Below are 15,088 nucleotides of genomic sequence, written 5' to 3'. Positions count from 1 at the left end.
TGCTTGCTGATATAGCACAGGGAGCATGTTACACAACTTTGTAAATTGCTGTGTCAGTGTATTGTCAATAGCTAACCTGCTAGAAGGTTGCATGCTATTTGTTTATGGCCAAACAATACGGGATATAGAACACCTCTGTTCTTATCCTGTAAGGAATGGTTCCCATAAACTGTTACTAGTCAGTGAACAGTTAGTCCTTGGGGGAGAGCGATTAACATCTATGCTGTCTCTCTATCTATCTAGTTGATTCACTTAAACCTGTATTCACCATCTATGCAGTAACTTGTTTATTTGACACACATACCTCCCAACTGTCTCTTTTTCTGCTTTTGACAGCTCAACCCGCAGTCCCTCGTTTGTACTGGAAAGTCACTATTTTCTCTGCACTGAACAGCCAGAAAAAGAAATAAAGTTTCTAACTTAATTGCCTTTTGGCAGAGAGCCCAGAACAGCCACAGCTGTAGATAAGATACTTTTGTAACAATTTTGAAATAAACAAAAAAGTAATTGTAACAAGATAAGATAACTGGTCTCTTAGGAAAAATTAGACTCACAGCTTAAAGGGCAATTCACCTTCATTAGCAAGACTGTAATAACCTGCCAAAAGTTGTAAAATGAACATGCTAATTAGGGGGTGTGGCCCAACAAATGGGTGCGGTCAAAAAAATTTATCCACGCAACTTTTTTTCCCTCTTTTTATTTCCAAAATATTGGGAGGTATGCACAGCAAGAGATCGCTATTATGCTCTGCCATTACTCACTGAAGACTTGAGACCAGCACAATGTCATTATATTCCCAACTGAATATTAGACTGCCTCTACCTACAGAGAGGATGGCCCTAAAATCTCAGAGCTGTATCTCCCACCATGAAAGAAGTTCAGCAGCCCTGCTGCAGCTCCTGAATCTGCAGTGTCTCGATTACAGGAAATTCATGCAGACTGTCACCTAGTACAAGCAGTAGTAGCATTTGTATAAATCAACCCACTGTGCAGTCACAGGAGAGACCCTCCTTTCACCCTCTTCTAAAATTTCCTGTGCAGTACTCTGGCACAGTCCTACCACCACAATGAACCCAACTGAAAACCTTCAGCTGTACAATGCCCAACCCATAGGGTCCAGCTCAGAGGTTAAGGTCAACCAACCACTTTGCTATGTTGCTTCCATAGCAGCCCATCCACACTGAGTTGTACATGCCTGGCTCAGAGGGTAAGGCAAACCAACCACTTTGCCATGCTGCTCCTGTACACACACACACACATATACTGTGTATATATATATATATATAGCAAGAGCTGTGTGGATTAATCATGTACTGTATATAGAGAAAAAATTAGATAAGAGTAAAATTAAAGATCAGAATCCGCCAACAGGTGGATCAAGTACTGGAAATATATAGATAGAAATACTGTGCAATATGCAGATATCATATCAAATAAAACCCTGTAAAACCCTGCTTCATGTAAATAAACCATTTTCATAATAATATACTTTTTTAGTAGTATGTGCCATTGGGTAATCAAAAATAGAAAAAATTAGGACCGCCCCCTGGGATTGTAGGATTCACGGTGCACACAAACAAACCATTCGTTAGGTCACATGAGCCAATTAACAGACAGAGTTCTGTCTTTTGCTTCCACACTTCTTCCTGTTACAGTTAGAGCTGCAGTATTTCTGGTCAGGGGATCTCTGAGGCAGCACACTAGACTATCAATAAATGGTAGTTCAAGGCAGGAGATGTAAAAGGCAATATTTACTTGAATATGTATTCCAGTTTGATAAGATTCTTTAATATGCCACTTAATTTGATATCTGTTGCTCAAGTATTCATTTTGGGGGTATAGTTTTCCTTTAATAAAGCAACGCCAAAGAAAGTTAATGTATTAAAATCGACTTTGCATCTATTACTGACTGAGCCCCACCACCCTCATTGTATACCTAACTGTATACTTTAATTAGTTGCAGTAGAAGCAGCTCAGTGTCACAGCCTGGATTTCTATATAATGCAGTGCTTTCTGGACCCAGACCATTCTGACAATAGTGAAATTAACTGCTGTAAAACAGATAATAGACAACAAGAGACTAACAAGCAGCTGCCCAAATAGTTCTACCCCCAAATACAGTAGTATAGTGAGGACAGGGCCAGGACAAGCCAACCGGGCACCCTCGGCAACCCAGACGGCTAACCCTTCCCCCGGATGTATATGCCATAACATAGGGGAGGGCAACTAAGGGGAAGCGTAAGGGCAGGGGAAGGAGGTACAGAAGGGCGAGGGGGCAAAGAGGGGCGAGGGTCAAAGGGGTAGTCGAGAGCTGCAGAGGGGAGTGAAGAATCTTGAACAGGCACCTTCTGCCTACCCCTAGTTCCAGCCCTGATTGTGTAGTTAATACAATAGAACCCCTTTTTTTTTTGGAGACCAGAAAAAAATGGTAAAAATGTAAAATCAGGGAAATGTATTATGCATATTATATAGGTAGGACCACAAAACAACAATGCAAAATGAGGGAAAACTTAAAATCAGTGGATGTAAAATTGAGGTTTCACTGTACTGTATGTATATACTGCACCTAATAACATTATATAAAAGAGAGAGCTCTGCCTCATGTTTCTACCTGCTCAGAAGATAAGGAAGTGAACTGCTTCTTCTCCTAACATCACATCCCTCTATTTCTACACCCCCAACCCAGCTTTCCCCTGCCTTTAATGGGTGGTTCACCTTTACGTTAACCTTTTGTATGTTATAGAATGGCTAATTCTAAGCAACTTTTCAATTGGCCTTCAATATTTATTTTTTGTAGTCTTTTTAATTATTTGCCTTCTTCGTTTGACTCTTTCCAGCTTTCAAATGGGGGTCACTGACCCCAACTAAAAAAAACAAATGCTCTGTAAGGCTACAAATGTATTGTTATTGCTACTTTTTAATTCTCATCTTTCTATTCAGACCTCTCCTATTCCTATCAATGCATGGTTGCTAGGGTAATTTAGACCCTAGCAACCAGACTGCTGAAATTGCAAACCGGAGAGCTGCTGAATAAAAAGCTAAATAACTCAAATAAAAAATGAAAACCTATTGCAAATTGTCTCAGAATATCACTCTCTACATTATACTAACTGTTAATTTAAAGGTGAACAACCTTTTTAACTCATTCCTTCTCACCAAATCACAGCTGCATCTGATTCTGCCAGTCTTTAAATATTAATTAGTGTAATCTGGCTGCTGGTGATTCAGATCCCATGTCATGCTGTGCTTATAGCACCAGTGCTTTCTTTTTTATTACAAACTACTATGAGCCTTGAGATTACACTCATACCCTAGACACACAAGTTGGCACTTGTTTTAGTAGTTGCAAGATACTTCTCAAATCAGTAAGCAGCAACCAAAGTGTAACAAAAAATACATGCAGATTAACATTTTTACCTACAAGGCAATGTTACCCTTCAAATTTACAGTATCAGGGCCGGGCCAAGGCATTTTGGCACCCTAGGCAAGGGCTTCAATCAGTGCCCCCCACCTGGTCCTGCATTACCATTTCCCACCTTACCATTCATGTTGCCCCATGTACCTGTCCCAGCACATATCAAATTGCCCCCATTTGTACCTGTGCCAATGGCAGTCAATCCCTCAGATTGCCCCCAAGCCCCAATCGGTACCTGCGCCAGCATAATCCAAAACATCATATTGTTACCCCTAATCTGTACCTGTACCAGCAACAGCCAAAAGTATTTCCACCAAATATGTACTTGTGCAAGCAGGAGCCAAAATATCAACAATATTGCCTCCAAATATTTACTTGTGCAAGGAGGAGCCAAAAAAACACACTATTATCTTAAACAACTGTGTACCTGTGCCAACAACCAGCATATTGCCCCATGTACCTGAGCCATCAGCAGCCAATCCCTCATATTGCCCTCAATCTGTACCTGTGCCAGCAGCCACCAAAAAATCCACAATATTGCCTCCAAATATGTACTTGTGCCAGCAGGAGCCAAAAATCCATCATATTGCCCCCAAATATGTACCTGTGCCAGCAGCTGCCAAGAGGGAGGTGGGGAGTGCTTCTGCCTACAGTATGAATCACGGGCAAGAGGGGGTTGGAAGAGGCGGTTTATAAAATTGAAAAACTATTAAAGGTCAAGCATACCAGGGTTAAAGAAAAATAAAATAAATTCTCCTTAAAAGTGCGCCCACCCCATGATTGCACCCTAGGCGGGCGCCTACTCTGCCTACCCCTAGTTCTGGCCCTGTACAGCATCATGGCAATGAAAGTTTTAATCGTAATCAGTTATGTGAATGGTGTTACTTTGACCACACTGTTAGCATATAATACACTGATGCAACTACACACAAAAGTAGGCACTACTCCCTAAGGCTGTGGATGTCAAACTTGTTTGTCCAAGCCCACTTGAAGATCCTACCTTTGGTCAAGGTTGCATGAGTACATGGTGTCAGTAGTGATTTGCGAAATGGCAAAAAACGCATTGAAGTCAATAGTCGTCAACATTTTTTATTTTTTTTGTCTCAGTGACTTATTTTTCAAATGCATTAAGGGCTGTTGACCTTTGAGTAACTTTTAGTATGATGTAGAAAGTGATATTCTAAGGCAATATGAAATTGGTTTTCATTTTTTATTATTTGTGGTTTTTGAGTTATTTAGTTTTTTATTCAGCAGCTCTCCAGTTTGCCCTTTCAGCAGCCTGGTTGCTAGGGTCCAAATTGCCCTAGCAACCAAGCACTGATTTGTATATGAGACTGATTGGAATATGGATAGGAGAGGGCCTGAAGAGAAAGAGGAGTAATAAAAAGTAGTAATAACAATACATTTGTAGCCTTTCAGAGCATTTGTTAAAAAAAACTATGAAAAATAAATAATGAAGACCAATTATAAAGTTGTTTAGAATTGGCCATTCTATAACATACTGAAAATAAATTTGCTCTTGGCTGCAAACAATTCCAAATTTATCCCAGGATGTCTTCCATTGACTAAAACAGCAATTTGGCAGATTTTAGATGGCAAATAGCCGAATTTGAGTTCTTTAAGGGCCATTGTATGATAAATCTTGAAAATCGAATTAGAATTTTTTTTAAAAAACTCAAATCGAGTTTTAACAATTCCCTAGTCAAATTTGACAGTTCTGCCCATAAGAAAATTGGAAATTCAAATTTTCAATTCGACCAGTGATAAATCTGCCCCTAAGTTTCAGTCATTCAGTCATAGTTTCAAGAATATCTAGGACAGCAATTACATATTGATCCCAAACCTCACTCCACACTCCTACAAACTGGGCTTTCAGGTGTATCTAGCAGAACAAATGCAGGGCCATTTTTTGAAATGAGGCCCCCTTGACCTGCTACTAGCATGGGAATCAGGGCTGCTGCCACAGGTAGCAGCAGCCCCAGAAATTGCCCTGAGCAAATGGCCATTCTCCCATTTCTCACCCTAACTGGCCTGTTCAGACTGAGCCTCCCTTCCAGAGATGCTTTGATGATATCTAGAAAACATACACTTAAGAGCCACACAGTTGTACGGTAAGTTCAGTTTCAAGCACTAAAGACTGGTTTACCACCAATAGATATAGATTTTTTGATTTGAGATTTTTATAGATTTTTGCCAGATTTGTTCCCATTAAGAACAAGAAAAGGCAAAAGATTAAAATATTTTCTAAATACGAGGTCTCATACATATGGGTTTCTGCTTTTTGACTCTAATGTGAATACTGAAAATAACACTAATTATATGAAAACCCCACCGTTGTGCATTTTCAAGTAAAGGAAATGGATTCCCAGAACTTAAAATTGACAAATTTTTAATTGGTATGAAACTGAAGAAAAATGTGGCTTTTGGGTTTCAAAAATATAATCTAATATGCAAAACTGTTTTTTTTAGTATGAGATTGATACAGAACACCAGGGGATCAAAGGAAGACAGAACATACCTTGAAGATCATAAAACATTTGCTTATAGACAGAGGAAAACAAGTACAATAACAGTTAGTTCCATTGTGTACAATACTGCACAGGCACACAGAATAAACCATCACAGTATGAGTGTTTGTAATAAAACAAAAAAACAAGTAAGTCTGAGCTCTCTGACCACCCATTCCCTTAAAAACCCTGCCGTACCAACACTCCTCCCCTCGCCTCCTCCCCCAGACCGCCTCTCTTTTTCTCGCAACTGCTAGCCCCCTACATTGTTCTTAACTGGGGGCTGGGGAGGGGGGAGGCTAGGCTACACCTGAGGGGGAAGAGGAGCCTCGCCTAAAGATGGCCATAGATGTTGAGATTTCTAAAAGATCCGATCCTCATGGAGAGACCACTATTTTCTCGGAACGATCGTACGATCGTACGAATTGACCATCAACTAAAAAGACCAATTTGCCAGGAAAACAAAGGGGAGCTGCCTGCGACCGACAAAGATTTTTTGACCTGGCCGATCAATTTCCTGACAGATATCGGCCGAAAAATCATAAGATGTACGATCGTTCGCATCCCACTAACCGCACGATAATTTCGAAAGGATTGGTTGGACTTCCCTAAAATCGGTCGTTCGGCAAGAAGAATCGTCGCGTCTATGGGGAGCTTAACCCCATTTCAGCCCTAAACGTGCTTCATTCCTCCGTGTTTGTAATACTTTTATTTCTCAGAGGGCAATCTACATGTTTTATGAATGCACAAAGTAGCTTGTTAGATTTCATATGCATAATGAACTGCGTCGAAATTCTGTAAGATAAGGAGAGGCATTGAGGCACCCAGCTTTAACTTGTATCATAAATCAATGTTTCCCTTCTAAACCAGACCATGACTGGGAAAAAAAATGGACAGTCACACTAAAGTGTGATGGAGCAGAGGCTCCTAATGCTAAGGCTTTCCTGTCTTTCTGAATAATATATGCCATAATTCTACTATACTAACATTGAATTAATTCAGAGTTGTAACACATTAGTTATTCTTTCTAGAATTGGGTAGTATTAGATGCAATTTTCCACACTAAGCTGAAAACCCCTCCAAGTGATAGTAAAATTTTTAAGACACCACAGGGAAGATGTACAGTAAGGTCTTTGATTTCTTTTGGAACTTACTTTCAAATATTAATGAAATTGAAATTTACAAATTTCTCATTCATTTTGCTAGCTGGCATCACCATCACCAGTTAATCCTTGTGATGCAAACAAAACAAATAATGTTTGAACTGAATAACTCTTCTTTCTCCCAGAAATGTCAATAAACACATTAAAATCAGCAGGAACAACCTTTAAAAAAAAGGTATACTAATATAAATTGATGTGTAGCTGCCAAGAGCCATTTGGGCCCATTTGGGACTAAATTGAATTTATAGTATTCTACTTATTGTTCCATTAAGTATTTCTGTTTTTAATTATGTGGAAATCAGGCTAAAACCACGTGTGTAGGTGCAATGTATGGGAGTGGTCTTATTTATAGGAATGTAATAATATATTCTGAATCCTCGCCCTAGCTTCTTTTTCCTGCAAGAACTTGTTTCTAAATGGTTGGAAAACAAATGCGATAAAAATACACTCAGTACTGTTTCCAGAGATATCACAGAAGTAGGAAAGAAGAATCGCAATTTAACACTCAATCTGAAAAGGGGTTTATTTTGGCATTAAAATGGGCATCTTGCCATTGCATGGATTTAATAAAGAATCTCAATGTGTTTCTAGTATGTTATATCTTATTTGCAAGAAAACACCAAGATCTAGCTAACCCTTGCATTTTGAAAAAATGTAGCCACGCTGATAATAGACTCAGTTTAATATAAGAGGGTATTATATCACAGTATAGAATATGAACTAGCAAATGTAGTTCCCATTGGGAAATAATACGGACGGCAGCAGCAGCAGCTTCAGAGTGGCCCCTTAGCTTTTCATGACAGACAGAGCATGGCCCATTATAATTTCATGACAGACACAGCGTGGCCCCTTACAATTAAAATAAAATTAGCACTGCGCATTTCATAACAGATGCAGTGCGGTCCGCAGTATTTTATGACAGACACGGCGTAGGAAGGTATAGTCTGTGGATAGGGGTATTCTGGCTTCATTATTGGCCAAGGGGCAACATAATAGATTGCATTATATTACTATTACACCCCTATTGATAATTCAAGGGCAAAACACCATAACCCTAGTCTCCCTTCATTTGCCCCCTACTAGTGATTTTGCAACTCACCATCACATCAATCACCATCAGGGTGTAGAGAGTTTCTAGCCACAGCAGTGCTTTTCCAGCCATTTCGACATGTTTTATATTTGTGTACCTGGGAGTAGTGCTTTTACATCAGTAGCCAATCAGAGTATTACTGTATTCAACTGTGTCATATTAGTGAAATTGCATTAGGAATGTGAACAAAGAACAAATTCAATTTATTTATATTACAATTCAATTTATTTATACCATTTTCGGATGCACAGGGTCAAAATAAATACTGTATCAAAAAAATAGCAGTCACAGGTCTTGTTTCATTTGTTTACAGGAAAATACGCATTTTAATATCTGACTCTTCATTTATTTTCCAATATATTTTATTAAAACAGTTTAGTAATTGAAATGCGGCAAATGCATGTAATAGTATGTTTATTAAGTGAATGTATCCTAGAGTACGATTACTGTCTCCAAGCAGCACACATTAAGGGGCAGATTTCTTACATTTTTAGAATTATATTTATCAATGGGTGAATGTTAAAACTCACCATTTGATTAATACGGTTCCATTTAACAAATGGTGAGTTTTAATGTTCATCCATTGATAAATATAATGCTAAAAATCCCATAGGAATTAATAAAATGTGGGTGAGGTTTTTTTTATTAAGCTTTAAACTCATTTTGCAAAATCTGCCCCATAGTCATTGCTTTTAGGACATCCTATAATTCTGTAGGTGCTGTCTGATTTTTTTGCCTGGTACAGATAATTGTTCAGCTTGTCATTATGAATCTGACCCATTTCGCTTTGCCAAAAAATTTGTGAAATGGAAAGAATTTTGCGAAATACATTGAAGTCATATGGATGACAAAATTGTTGTGACGCACAACAAATTTTTTTGGATGCACAACAATTTTTTTCACCCATGGGTGTCATTATTGCGAAGAAATTTGGCAAAACAATTCACTCATCACTAGTCATTAGTACCTATTAGTATATCTAAATTGCTCTGTAAAGTTTTCACTATTTTCTTTTCGCAGTACCATGGCTTTATACGAGACACAGTCGACAATGATGTACTATACTTAATATTGAATATTATATCATTACATACCATCTGCTCACTTATGTCATACTAGCATGTTTTTAAGACTAACGTTTGTTGTTGTTGGTGCTGTTTAAGACATTATTGCAGATATATTTGTTTATATATAATGTGCCTTATGCTTAGATTATTCATAAAGGATCAACATATTCTTCTGAGCTGTACAATATATTGAAAGACAATACAAACAATCTGACAATCACAAATAAGCAATTACAAATATGCAATGCAACAAGAATAAGGAAACAAGACATGAGGTCACAGAATCCTGCCCATGAAAGCTTATAGTATAGCGTGAGCACAAGTCATACGGGATGAATATATTTATGATGATGTTGCACAACCTTGTTCTTTTATATACGTATGAGTTAAGCTACCAATGTTATTGTTGCACTGATATTAAACAGTATACCTGTGCTAGTTAAGTGGTAACCAAGGCCTGATAATGTATTCGACTAGAAATGATGTATTTTATGTTGAGGGCTTACTTGGGGTGCAGCAGGCCTAGGACTGTACCGATTCAGTTTTCCATATTTTTTCTGAACTTACTGTATGTGCTCTTTCACATTTTGATCTGCTTCCTAAATCAATATCATTATAGATGACTTTGCTTGGGCTATTCTTGTGAGCAGGTTTGCATACTTTTAACACACACTGTGAGTTTTTGGTGAAACCACGGATTGGAGGCCACGGAAGTCCCGATGAGCATATGATATTTTGTGGAACAAATCTTAAAGAGGTGAATCAACTTTGAGGTAACTTTTAGTATGTTATAGAATGTCCTATTCCTAGCTACTTTGTAATTGGTCTTCATTATTTATATAATAGTTATTTGCCTTTGTCTTTTGATCCTTTACAGCTTTCAAATGGGGGTCACTGACCCCATCTAAAAACACATGCTCTATAAGACTACAGATTTAAATAAACAACCCCTTTAAGGCAAGAATCTCCACTTCTTTCTCTCTTCAGCAGATCACTATTAACAAAGGTGCTAAATTGCACATGCAGGCCCGGATTTGTGGCAAGGCTTAGGGCGGCACAGATAAAGGGGCGCATACCGTCCAGTCGCAGTGGGACACTCTGAATTGGAGCGCGGGTCTGTGTGTTTCCAGATCCGCTGCAAGTGATCGCACTTGCACAACATCCAGAAAGGGCATGGAACAGTAGAAGATGCCTGCATGTATGTACTGCCCCCCCGCGTGCACACACATGATCCTATGGAAGGGGCGCAGGCACAGGTGCAGATACGAGCAGGCACTGGGGGGCAGAGGATGATGCCGGCCTCAGGGCACCCGCATACAAAATCCAGCCCTGTGCACAAGTGCAATTGCCAGCATGGTTGCCAGATTGGTTGCCTTTGGCACCTGCACTTATGTAGTTTGAAACCTATGTTGGTAAATCAGCTTTCCATTCATTAAAACCAAGGCCTGACGCATATTGTGAGTAGGCCTTGGTTTCCCTTGGTCTACTTTTTTACAAATAACAATTTTGTTAGTTGGTAATGCAAATCAGCTTTCCAGGCTAAACCCTTGGTAACAACAATAAAATATTGTCTATACCTGATCATTTTCTTTCTCTTGCATCTTTGGCTTGGCTGTGAATGAAAAGGGACAATTGTCTTTTTTTCAATTACAGCGTTAAAACCTGAAGAATGACTTCACTGTATTGTATTATCTGTACTGCATAAGATTTTTTTTCTTGTTACAGTACATATTGTAAACAGAAAACATGTGTATCATACAGACTTCTCTTGATGCAGGCAAAAGACAGAACAGAACAATGACTTGGAGAGTCGTCAAACAAATAAAATCTTACCATTATGTATAAGCTGACCACTCTCTGAAACAGATGTTGTGTGTGTCGTAATGGTTTCCATTAAAAATAAATTCATTACAATGTTATTTTTATATAGCATGCGGTTAACCTGTGTTTACAGCGGTGTATAACTATTTTATTGGAAATACAACATTGTGATCAATTTAGTAATATTACAATTTTGGAAATTATTTTTTACCCCCAGACATTCAGAAGTTCTGCTAATCCATTTACATGTTTTAGAGCCCTTGTTCTGGGAGCACAAAAGTGCATGATTACATTTATTCTATTTTATTCTGCCTTATTGTACCTACAAGTGTTCAGATTAGTATACTAAAATAGAGAAATACATGAAATCATATGCAGTTTGTTGCATTCAGCATACATCTCAGTAGACAACCATTTGCAATGGGTAAATGTTGTTCACCTTTGAGTTAACTTTTAGTATGTAGAGAGTGATATTCTGAAACAGCTTGCAATTGGTTTTAATTTTTTGAATTGTTATATAGCTTTTTATTCAGTTTGCAATTTCACCAATCTGGTTGCTAAGGTTCAAACTGCCAGAGCAACCATGCATTTATTTGAATAAGAGACTGGAATATGAAAAGGAGAGTGCCTGAATAGAAAGATGAGAAATAAAAAGCAGCAATAACAATACATTTATAGACTTACAGAGCATTTGTTTTTTTAGATGGTGTCAGTGACCCCCATTTGAAATTTGAAAAAAGTCAGAAGGCAGTAAATAATTTAAAAATGATAAATAATAAAGACCAGTTGAAAAGTTGCATAGAATTGGCTATTCTATAACAAACTAAAAGTTGAAGGTGAACCACCTTTTTAAGGGCCTCATGATAGACACAGCCTATTCATTGAGCTGAAGAGTTGTGGCTGGCCAGAGATGTATAACACACTGCAATTGCTCTTCTTTAATACATGACTAATAACTACGTAATGTTGGCACCTCTAGTAACTTCTGGGGAATTTTATTACATTATATGTACTTGTGCTATATAAAGAACAGATAATACATATAGGAGAAGGTGGGACTGACGCAACTTCCTAGGCCTGTCATGCCCTTAATTCTCTACACTGTGTTGTGGGTCACTGGGACACTTTATTTTTCCCTTTCAAACCAAGTAAGAAATCACATCAGTTCAGTTTGTCCATCTTCTTCTGGAATAACAAAAAAGAAGTCTGGTAATTGTTCAACTTGCTTAACCTCAGAAGCTATTCTAAAACTCCTATTTACCTATTTACATATTTCAAACACGCTGATTTAAGAATTGATGAACTGATTGATTGTGCCTTGCTAAAGTCATATTTATGATAAAATACAAAGTATGTAGGGCACACTTACATAAAATGGTATTTTTTTATATTAGAGACATTTAAGTATATTATTGTGGGTGCAGAGGAACATGCCGCTTTCCTTAGGTCAATTTACGACCCAAACAGAACAAAATGCACATTCCAAAATAGCCAAATGCATACCTTAGTAAATTTAGCACACCATGGTGTATGCAAAAGCAAAATAGGCTTTATACTACAATCAGTAGCATGTACTGTACATTCCACCAGTGTTCAGGGTGCAAATTAGCAAATATGTTAAAGCAGGCACGTTGTGCAAAAGGTGAGAGACCCCAATGTTTTGGATAAACTCCTATTTTTCCTTTTGCTTTTGCATACACCACAGTGTGCTAAATTTACTAAGGTGTGCATTGGGCTATTTTAGAATAAATACATAGTTATGGGCAGAGTACACTTTTATTACAGTTTTACCGCACAAAAGTTTGATAATGATTTTTATTGATACAGAAATGCTGAGATGAGAGATATTGTGCTGCCCTAAATTAGTTATTTCCAGCAGACATTGTTCGCCTTATCAGCACGAAAACAGGTTATCTTTTAATATCTGCTGGTGGAAGATACTACCTTGTATGCAATGTGAACATTGAACCAATTTATTACACCAATAAATAACCTTCTCTGTGAAGTGCATTATCAGCATTGCTTTTTCTTGGCAAGTACTCTGGGAGTGAAAGAATTGAGGAATGTTAAAAAGGTATAGCAAAAATAAAAAACTATATTTAACCCTTTTCTTGCTATCGTAAAATCAAAAGCACCATTGATTCTAGTATCTAGGTTGCCTGACAACTTGCAATCTCGCCTCTAGGAACCATAAACTGGGTCATTTTATAAAAGGAGATAAAGAGCTATGAATAAACAAACACCTCCCTTCACTTAAAGTGGACCTGTCACCTACACATAAAAAACTGCATAATGAAAGTCCTTTCCAAATTAAATATGGAACCCCAAAAAATGTTTTCATTAAAACATCCATACCTGTTATAAAGGTGTTTAAATATCTAAACTGTCAATCAAATATTACCTACCCGCCTCTATGCCCGTGGCATAGAGGAGGGGCAGTCAATTACTTTCACTTTCCATTCAGCACTTCCTAGATGTCACTGCTCTCCTCGCATCCCCCCTTCCCTCCTCAGGCTCTATAATTGTGTACGGCACTGCACATGGACATTAGGCCCCTCATTCTGGTTCATACACAAGATTTTGGGGTGATACACAATTTCCCTTAATAACCGTGTCCACAAAATGGCAGCTGCCTGCTTGCTGTGATTGTATAATTCCAAGACAGAAGGAAACAAAATTTAAATAATAAATACAGTGTAAGTAAAGTTTATTTTGCTCAACAAACATGATAGAAAAGAATTTGAAATTATTTCTTAGGGTGGCAGGTCCCCTTTAAGTTGGCCATACAAGTAGAGATCTGCTCATTTGGCGTTTGAGGTGGGCGATATCGGGCTGATCCATTCGTGGGCCCTAGGATATGCAAATGTTAAAAAATGCTCAGTTAGACCATGGAGCATTAGTTAAATGACATGCTCACTCATTCAGTTAAAGGGGAATCTCATCACTTAAGCTAAAGGGCCACACTAAAAGCCTCCTTACAGTTAGGCCCTCTGCTTAGTACATAATAGGACAGACACAACATGCTCTTTAGATTAGAGTACAAAGAGTACATGCAGTATCACAAACACCACTGAAGATACTGACTTAAGCTGGCCATAGACGCAAAGATCCGATCATACGAATCATAGTACAATCGGACTTCCCTATCTCCCGACCTGCCACTAACTATTCCGATCAAATAAAGTAGAAAAGAACAGATCAGCCGATGTTCTGCCCCTAACAGCAATCCTACGAAAGTTATGTCCGACCAAAGCTAGTGACAGTCTCCCACTGAAAATCATACGATTGGCAATACATGCAGAGATATTATCAGCAGCCAACAGAAATCTTTTAACCTGTTCGATCGACAAAACGACCGATCTCCGCCGGAAGAAAAATGTCGGGACTCTCTTCACACGGTTCGAAAATCATACGAATCCTCGATTCGTACGATCGGATCTTTGCGTCTATGGCCAGCTTTAAACCAATTTGGAGTTATGGGGTGTAACGTTTTGACACCCGCCCCCCACCCACACACAAAGAAGGAGTTGATTGAAGAATTTATTAAACAAGATGAAGAACTGACAGCCCTGCTCCACAAGGCTGTCACCATTGTGCCTAGGATAATATCTGGACTAATTTAGAGAGTGCCCCTTAAAGGGAAAAACCAACCAGTCTGCAGTGAGCTCTGTACTTCAGACTTACAATTTCTAATGCGGTACTTAAAATCTTTCAACTTTGGCTCTCTCCATTGGGGGCAAATTCCCTAACCGGTGAAAATTCACCAGTGACGGCTTCGCAACCATCGCAACACTTCGCCAGGCGTAAATTCGCAAGGACAACGCTAATTCACTAAAATGCAAAGTTGTTTCCAGGGAGCCGAACGCTGGCAAATTTTCACTAGCGTTACTTCGGCAATCAAAGTGAAGATGTGCTAGCATTGCCTAATTTGCATATGGCGGGAAATTATAAAGTTACATGGACGTATATGTTGCAGCTAATACATTACATTACACCAGTCCAGGGAACCTTAATAAAGAAAATAG

The 15,088-nt window shown here is 38.5% G+C and overlaps 1 protein-coding gene across 1 annotated transcript in view; it reads right to left on the bottom strand.

Moving 5' to 3' along the window:
- The window catches only part of me1.L (malic enzyme 1, NADP(+)-dependent, cytosolic L homeolog), a 203,176-nt gene that overhangs the window by 158,141 nt on the left and 29,947 nt on the right, over positions 1-15,088 (bottom strand). The gene's annotated exons all lie outside the window — the stretch shown is intronic.

Source organism: Xenopus laevis, chromosome 5L (assembly GCF_017654675.1).
Source record: "Xenopus laevis strain J_2021 chromosome 5L, Xenopus_laevis_v10.1, whole genome shotgun sequence".
Classification (NCBI taxonomy): Eukaryota; Metazoa; Chordata; class Amphibia; order Anura; family Pipidae; genus Xenopus; species Xenopus laevis.
The sequence above is the reverse complement of the archived record's forward strand: the minus strand, read 5'-3'. Positions and strand labels throughout refer to the sequence as shown.